Source organism: Talpa occidentalis, unplaced genomic scaffold (genome assembly GCF_014898055.3).
Source record: "Talpa occidentalis isolate TD23 unplaced genomic scaffold, MPIMG_talOcc4v2.1 talOcc4.2, whole genome shotgun sequence".
NCBI lineage: Eukaryota > Metazoa > Chordata > Mammalia > Eulipotyphla > Talpidae > Talpa > Talpa occidentalis.
Genome location: NW_023602073.1, coordinates 9,893,657 through 9,901,397, shown reverse-complemented (window position 1 = coordinate 9,901,397; position 7,741 = coordinate 9,893,657). Strand labels below are relative to the sequence as shown.

At 45.5% G+C, this 7,741-nt stretch overlaps 1 protein-coding gene across 2 annotated transcripts in view; it reads left to right on the top strand.

The window, feature by feature from the left end:
* Window positions 1-824: 824 nt before the first annotated feature.
* Window positions 825-7,741, top strand: part of MBOAT1 (membrane bound O-acyltransferase domain containing 1) — a 257,849-nt gene continuing 250,932 nt past the window's right edge. The window contains exon 1 of one of the 2 annotated variants that reach the window (XM_054698341.1): window positions 825-850. The gene's annotated coding sequence lies outside the window, so the exon portion shown is untranslated. Of the gene's footprint in view, window positions 851-4,647; window positions 4,674-7,741 lie in introns of those variants that run through there. The other variant, XM_054698340.1, reaches the window with a different exon arrangement.

Genomic DNA, 7,741 nt, shown 5'->3' with positions numbered 1-7,741 from the left:
TCCATTAAAAAAAAAAAAAAAAAAAGAACTGACAGATCTACTGAAATACACTGCTGAGGGGAGCAGCAGGCAAGACAGGAGAGTTCTGCTGAGCCATATGCGGGTTAGCTTCCTGGCTGGGCATTGAACTCAGGCCATAGCGGTGATAGTGCTGAGACTTACCCCTACGCCATGAGGAAGACCCCTCACTACTGCTTTTGGAAGGAACTCCTATCTCCTTTTGAACCAAAAGTTCAATTAGTTCATTAATTACCACCACTTTAATGATCTCCAACTGTTGTGTATGACACCTGCCTCAGGATGACGCTCTTGTCTTTCTACCATTGTTGAGCACTAGCACTCTACCAGGTGCTGGTTGCATTTGAGGCCACTGTGATAAATAAGAGCAAACCCGTACTGACATCAGTGAGGATCCCAGTGGAAAACAGGTGGCACTTCAAGTTGGGTAACCTGAGGAGACTGTTGACAGCATTTTAGAGACATGTGGAACGGTATAGTCTGGTGTGAATCCATTCCTTTCCTTAGGCTTGAAATGGAGGGAGACATGACTACTGTAACATGGGAGGCGAAAAGTGCTATGTAGGGAAAGGAGCTATGCAGAGAAGCTTCCTGATAGGGCGTGGCTTTCAGCCAAGAGCGCATTTAGCCAAAGGCAAACTAGAAAGGAGGGACTAAATTCTCCTTACCCTGTGGTGCCACTTCCAAGCCAATGGGTAGCCAGTAGGGAGGATATCAGTTGATGCATCTATGCACCAGTTTCCTGGAGCAGAGCTGGGGGAAGGGGAAGAGTAGAGCGGATGGGGTCTGGATGAGCACATGAAAAGTATCCAGCAAACCCTTAAGGAAATTGGTATGTAACAAAAATAACAAGTTATTTATAATGCAATGGGGTAGATGATGGAGTAGCTTTATAACTAACACAGTAGGGATTACCGTATGACAAGCATTATTCTGTATGCTTTATCTGCATGGACTAAAATATTCTAGAGTGTACAAGGTTTTTTTTGGGGAGGGTGAAGGGGAGGATCAGATAAGCTTTTTTTTTTAATTTATATATTTATGCATACAAGAACTGGGGTACAGGCCAGAGATGTGGGGGGTGAGAGGATTCACCAGAGACAGAGTGGGGAACAGAACAGGCAGATTGGCTGAAATACACTGCTGAGGGGAGCAGTGGGCAAGACAGAAGAAGTCAGCTGCATCATGTGGGCTGCTCCCTGGTCGGCCGGGGATCGAACTCATGCTGCAGCGGTTGCGGCAAGCTGCATAGGTTGCATCTAAACCCCTTGTGCCACCAGGAAGACCCCAGGTAAGCTTTTTGGGAAAGCATAGTGGAGATGACTCTTGCAGTATGAGCATGAGATGGTAAAGCTAGCGGCCTTAGGGAGGGGCCATTAACAGAAACACACAAAATAGCAAAATAGTATCTCGGAATAGGCAACCCTACTTTTTCAGTTTGGGGAAAGCAGAACATAGCGGTGGCAGAGGACAGAAGATGTGACTGTGGAACTGATACTGGAAAAGGGTGATAACTTGAGAAATGTTTAGGGTACAAAAGAGACAAGTCTCAGAGACTGAAATTGAGAACAGAAGGAGAAGGTGTTATAGAGCAACCCCGATATGGAACGGGTTCCTGGCTGTGGGTCCTCACCCACTCGCTTAAAAGGGACTTATGAATACTCTACTACAGACACACGCAAAAGGGTTAATAAAAGGTTTATTTACAAGAGAAATGGAAATAAGGAAAATGTACAACTCAGGGAGAAAATAGGGAAATAAAGTCTTTAATGCGTCCTACCCGATCCGACGACCTGGAAACCCAAAGTCACTCTCAGAGCTGGCCGGACCCTGCTAGCTGGTGGAGAGCCAAAATGGGGGAGCCCCCCAAAGCCCACGTGTCTGCCTTTTGTATCCACCTGGCTGCTTAACCCCACCCTCAGGTCCCAGCCACCTTCCCTTTGGTGGTGATGGGATTTGGAGTTCCCAGTGTCTTTGGCTTTGACCTGGGGTGGGGGTGGAGTCCACAAAGCCTGTATGGAATTTGCTTTGGGACATCCTTTTCCCCCTAACAAAGGGACTATCAAGGATAACTCACAAGCTTCCAACTCAGGTAATGGTCAGATGGGGCGATTCCAGCTGAGCATTGCAAAGTAAAGAGAAGAATGAAGACTTCAGTTGGGTTTGTGGGACACCCAAGTAGTTGAAAAGCCCCCACCTAATAGATTTGGGAGATTTCAGTGTGTAGGTAGGAGGTGGTTGAAACCATGACAGTAAATTGAGTCACTTGGTGGTGGCTGAGAGTAAGGAAAGGACTGAGGACACCTTGATGAAGAGCGTGGTTGGGCAGTAATTGGGGAAGATTAGGGGGTATTTAGGAGTCAAAAAAAATCCAAGAAACCTAATATTTGACACTTTTAACTTTCCCCTTCCTTCTTGTAACTCTACTTTCTCGGCTTCTGTGAGTTGTTTACCCCTGGTCCGTCTCTTGTCACTCTTCCTAATTCTTCCACTGGTGGACTTCTTTCTTCTGTCCCTTGACACGTGCATACCCAAGCACCCGTGACATTAAATATTAACTCCCCCAAATATAAAAAACCTATGAGATTTAAATAGTGGCCATTCTTGGGCCTCCCCGGTGGCGCAGCGGGTTGAGCTCAGCGCTGTGAAGCTGTCTGCAGCCTCAACAGTGCGGGTTCGATACTGGCTGGCTGGCGACAATCTCACATGGTGCCACAGACCCCTCCTGTCGTGCCTGCTGCTCCCCTCAGCAGTGTTCTTCTGTCATCTGCCTGTTCTGCTCCCCACTCTGTCTCTGGTGAATCCTCTCACCTTCCCGCACCTCTGGTCTGTACCCCAGCTCTTGTATAAAAATAAATCTTAAAAAAAAAAACAGTGGCCTTTCTTACTGACTAGTTCTAAACCAACTCTACACACCCAAGATTGCCTCAGGGGTGATCCAGAGTCCCCCAAGATCTGAGACCATTTTCTTTTTTTTTTAAAGATTTATTTATTTATGTATACAAGAACTGGGGTACAGTCCAGACGTGCGGGGGGAGGAAGGGTGCAAGTATTCACCAGAGACAGAGTGGGGAACAGAACAGGCAGACTGACTGAAATACACTGCTCAGGGGAGCAGAAGGTGAGACAGGAGAGGTCTGCTGCACCATATCCCTTGTGCCACCAGGGAGGCCCTACATCAAAAATTTTAAAGAAGAGGAAATTTCACGGGGACTGTAACTGAAGTGAAAATGCATACATTGTACAAAAATGAAAAATAGTGTAAAAAATATATAAAATTAAACAAAATTTAAAGAAGGATAAAGGAGCAAATAACAGAAAGGAAGGACAATTATGCCAAATGTTTTGCCGCCCTGCGTTTTGCAGGCTTTGAATATTTCCCTGAGCCAAGGATCATGGTTTTGACTGTTTCTTGTTTTGATTTGAGGAATCTGACATAATTTGAGTACTTTTGAGTACTTTCCCTCATCATTCACATGAGGGAATTGTAGGAAGGTAATCCATTCTAGAACACAAGATATTGAGTCTTCAGCGAGAACTGCTGTTGTCACCGATTTGCAGGACAAATGGTCTCTCCAGTAGCAACATTTGGGCTTACCATTGAACTTATGCTTGGTTGGTGGAATATTACACTCCCCATGGTGGAGTAGTGATTCCAAACAAATTCCCTTTCTCCACCTTCTTCAGGAATTCATTATAATAAATGGGCTGCTCTGCCTTCTATTAATGTAATCTCCAATCTATTCTACTTCGTGCTAGTACTGCCCTAGTAGAAAATGGATGTCATCTTCGCTTATGTAACTTCTGGTTGAGTGCTTTCTGCTCCAGCCATGCTTATTTGTGAGTCATAATTATGTCTGTGTTAAAACACTGCTGCAAGCTGTGTGTGCCTGTGTGGGTGTTTTATGTATGGGTGTAGTCTACAGTCTGGGAGGCAAAACCTGTTGGTGAAGGGATTTTCATTTACCTAAGAGAAAGATCTTAACACTTAATGGAGATCAGGTTAATTTCAACTGGTTATTTACATATAAAATAAAATTAGCTGAGGAAAGGGTAACTGAATGGCAGACCACCTTCTTCCTTCCCAGCTAATCTCTGGGGAGAGGAATGAGCTAGGTAGAGCATCAAAGAACACTTAGCTTCTCCCGGACAGTCCGTGGTTCCTTCTGTTTACCTATCAACCAAATGCCAAATGAGGTCCACCTGCTCTAGAGAAAATTACTTTTTTTTTTTTTTTTAAGTAATAGATAACAGAGCGCCTCTGGATCCGCACCATCTTAAAGAGCTGTGTGCCCGCAGGGCAGAGTTTCTTTAGGAAGTGGGAGCATAACTGTACAGTATCTACCTCTTGGGGTTGCTGTAAGGATTAAACGAGGTAATATTTGAAAGGAGTGTGTGCTGAACACCATGGGACTCCAAGAGCTGTCTTGTGAAGGGTCGAGCAGAGATCCTAGGCCAGAGCAGCCTCCCTTCCCTCAATTACCCAAGGCCCTTGGGCCTCAAACCTTATTCCTTTAAGAGGGATTGACCTTCTCGCCTCGGCTCCCGTGGACCTTTTCTCCTACGTTCCTGGTGGCCTCCATGGCCCTCTCTAGGACAGTCTGCTCCCGGAGGCGCTGATCCCTGGGTGGCTCTGCCTGGTCCTCGACACTCTGGTAAGGACATTACTTTCCTGGAGTCACATTATTACGCAGGCTGTGGTGTGTGTGTGTGTGTGGTGTGTGTTTTGTTAGACTCCTTTCCTCCTGCCCCCACTCCGCCCCCGGCCCTGCAGGCACCAGGCCTCCTTGCCAGGGCTGATTCTTTCCATCCCGCTCAAGTTCGGGCAGCTCTGTCAAACCCCCTTTTGCTCTGATGGAGTGTGGGTGACTTCGTGACTGCCTTCCCACCTTATCTGAGACCATTTTGTTTTCCCCAAAGTGCTATAGTTGGTGGGCTCTGCATTTCCTGTTTTTCTGTGCCCTTGGGCATGGTCCAGGCCTCAGTTGAGTCGGCTGAGACCTTCATTAGAAAGGCTAGCTCTATGCAGCAATCTCCAAATTCTTGCCACCTGGCGCAGTCCAGTCCAGGGGCTTTGGAGCCCTTCTCTAATTAACAACATAGTCCTGCAGCCCCATCCCTGTTAGATGAGTCGACTCTTGCACCCAATTATGCCCCAGAAGCCATTTTCATTGGTTGCAATCAGAAAACTTTGAAGAGATAAGGACTGGCTGGCTCTTTGCAGATTTTAGTTGTTGAGAATGTTTTGGATTTTATGACTCATGAAAGAAAGGGTTGGGTTGGCCACCTTCGCAAGACCCAGCCCTGCTTGGTACCTTCCAAATCTTGTGTCTTTCCTGGCCTTTGTACTAGAAGTTTGGTTTTTAAAATTTGTTTTTGATTTATACATTTATGCATACAAGAACTGGGGTACAGGCCAGAGGTGTGGGGGGTGTGTGTGTTTGTGTGTGTGTGTGTGTGTGAGAGAGAGAGAGAGAGAGGATTCACCAGAGACAGAGCTGGGAACAAAACAATCAAATCGACTGGGAATGCACTGCTGAGGGGAACAGTGGGCGAGTCGGGAGAGGTCTGATGCGCCATGTGGGTAGCTCCCTGGCTGGGGATCGAACTCGTGCTGCAATGGTTGTGGACAGCTTCGTGGGTTGCATCTTAACCCTGAGGTTTGGGTATTTTTTTTTTTTTTTTAATTTTTTCTAGAGGCATGTCTTATTTATCTATTTGTTTGTTTGTTTGTTTGTTTGGTTTATACATGCACTGGGTACAGTCAGAAGCCGGGAGGGTGAGAGAATTCACCAGAGCCAGAGCAGGGAGCAGAGCAGGCAGAAGGACCAAAGTACACTGCTGAGGGGAGCAGCGGGCGGCAGGAGAGGTCTGCGCGCCATGTGGGACCCTCCTTCGGTGGCCAGGGAGCAGCCGGGGATCGAACCGGCGCCGCAGAGGCCGCGGGCAGCTTCGCAACCCAGCGCTCAACCGCTGCGCCACCTGGGAGGCCCCTGAGGTTTGGGTATTTGAAAGTGCTCCTTTTCTTCTTTGATTGCTGTTGGTATATATTTATATGACTTGCTTTTACTTTTCCCCATTATTTCCTAAGGAATTAGCTAGAAGGCAGCTTTATTCTCCCATTTTAATCCAGAAATGGTATTTTTTTCTTTTAATAATAATTATACCTACTCACTAGGTAATAGTAACCCTGAACTTTTTGTGCTATATCATAGTTGCCTCTGGTCTGGTCCTGCCCTTCTGCAAATTTTACTGATTTACTATTCATTTACAAAACTGTATAATTTGGAGAGTTCAGCTTGACACCTTGGTGTGTATATCTGCTTTACTCACCCACCCCTGAAGTCCTGTTGACATCTGTAACGCAACCAACCCATTCCGGGTAGGTTTATTCATGGTTCTAGCAGCCACATGCTCTTCGCTGTTGTTTGTGATCACTGCATTCCTCCACCCTCGACACTGCACCACCACACCGCACTCTGCTGCGCCCCCCTTATAAACCAGTCTCTTAGCCCAGGTGTACCCACCTACGCATGCCCACATCCCACTCCAGGGATGTGGAGTGGGATGCATGCCATCAGGCATGCATTCCGGGCCGCAGGATTCCGTCATCTATCCTGATGGCGGGAGGGTAGAAAAGCCGGATACCTTTCACCTACCCTACACCATCACACTATCAAATTGACCCCCCTGTACCTGGCATCCCTTTCAACTCTGGGAAAAACCAGACAACCAGAGACACTTTGGTTGTGTTTTGCCAGTGTGTGCTTTGGTTATTTATATTCCACAAATGAATGAAATCATCCAGTAACTGTCTTTTACTTTCTGACATTTCACTAAGTATAATAACCTCAAATTCTATTTATGCTGTCACAAAAGGCAAGAGTCCATCTTTTTTATGAGCTGCAATATTCCATTGAGTGTGATATACCACAACTTCTTTATCCTGTCATCTGTCGATGGGCATTTTGGTTGATTTCATGCCTGGGCTGTTGTGAATAATGTTGCTACAAACAAGGATGCATATATCATTTTGAATCAGTGTTTTTACATTCTTTGGATAAATACCTAGGCGTGATATTGCTGGATCATATGGTATTTCCACTTTTAGTATTTTAAGGAGTTGCTGTCATTTCCCATGATGGCACCAATTAAATTCCCACCAACAGTGAATAAGAGTTCCTTTTTCTCCACATCCTTGCCAGCACATGTTCTTTCCAATCTTTTTGATGTGCGGCCTAGCATTTTCTTTACAAGGCTCTGCGAGTATACCAACAATACTTCAATTTGAGGCATCTGAGCAAATGACACCATGTATTAGCTCCGACCTTTAAATATCTCCCCAATAAGCAGGGTGATGGCGGATCAAAAAATCAGTTTCGCTTGCTATTCAAAAGAATTTACCATAACTCAGCCACAGAATTGCGAGAACAGTGATGTGATACAGTGATTATTAGTATGGGCTTTGGAGCCAGACTACTTGGATTCAATTTCTGTCTGTACAATTTACTAGCTTGCTGTGCAAGCGTGAACAAGTTACTTGGTTTTCTATACCTCTATTTCCTCATCCGTAAAATGGGATGATAATTAATTTTACCTACCTCTTAGCAGTCCTATGAAGTTTAATGAACTATCATGTGTGTTTTAAAACAGTGCCTAACTTGTTGTAACTATTCAGTATGTAGTAGTTATTATCCTCTTTTCTTATTCGGTTGTTATTTAT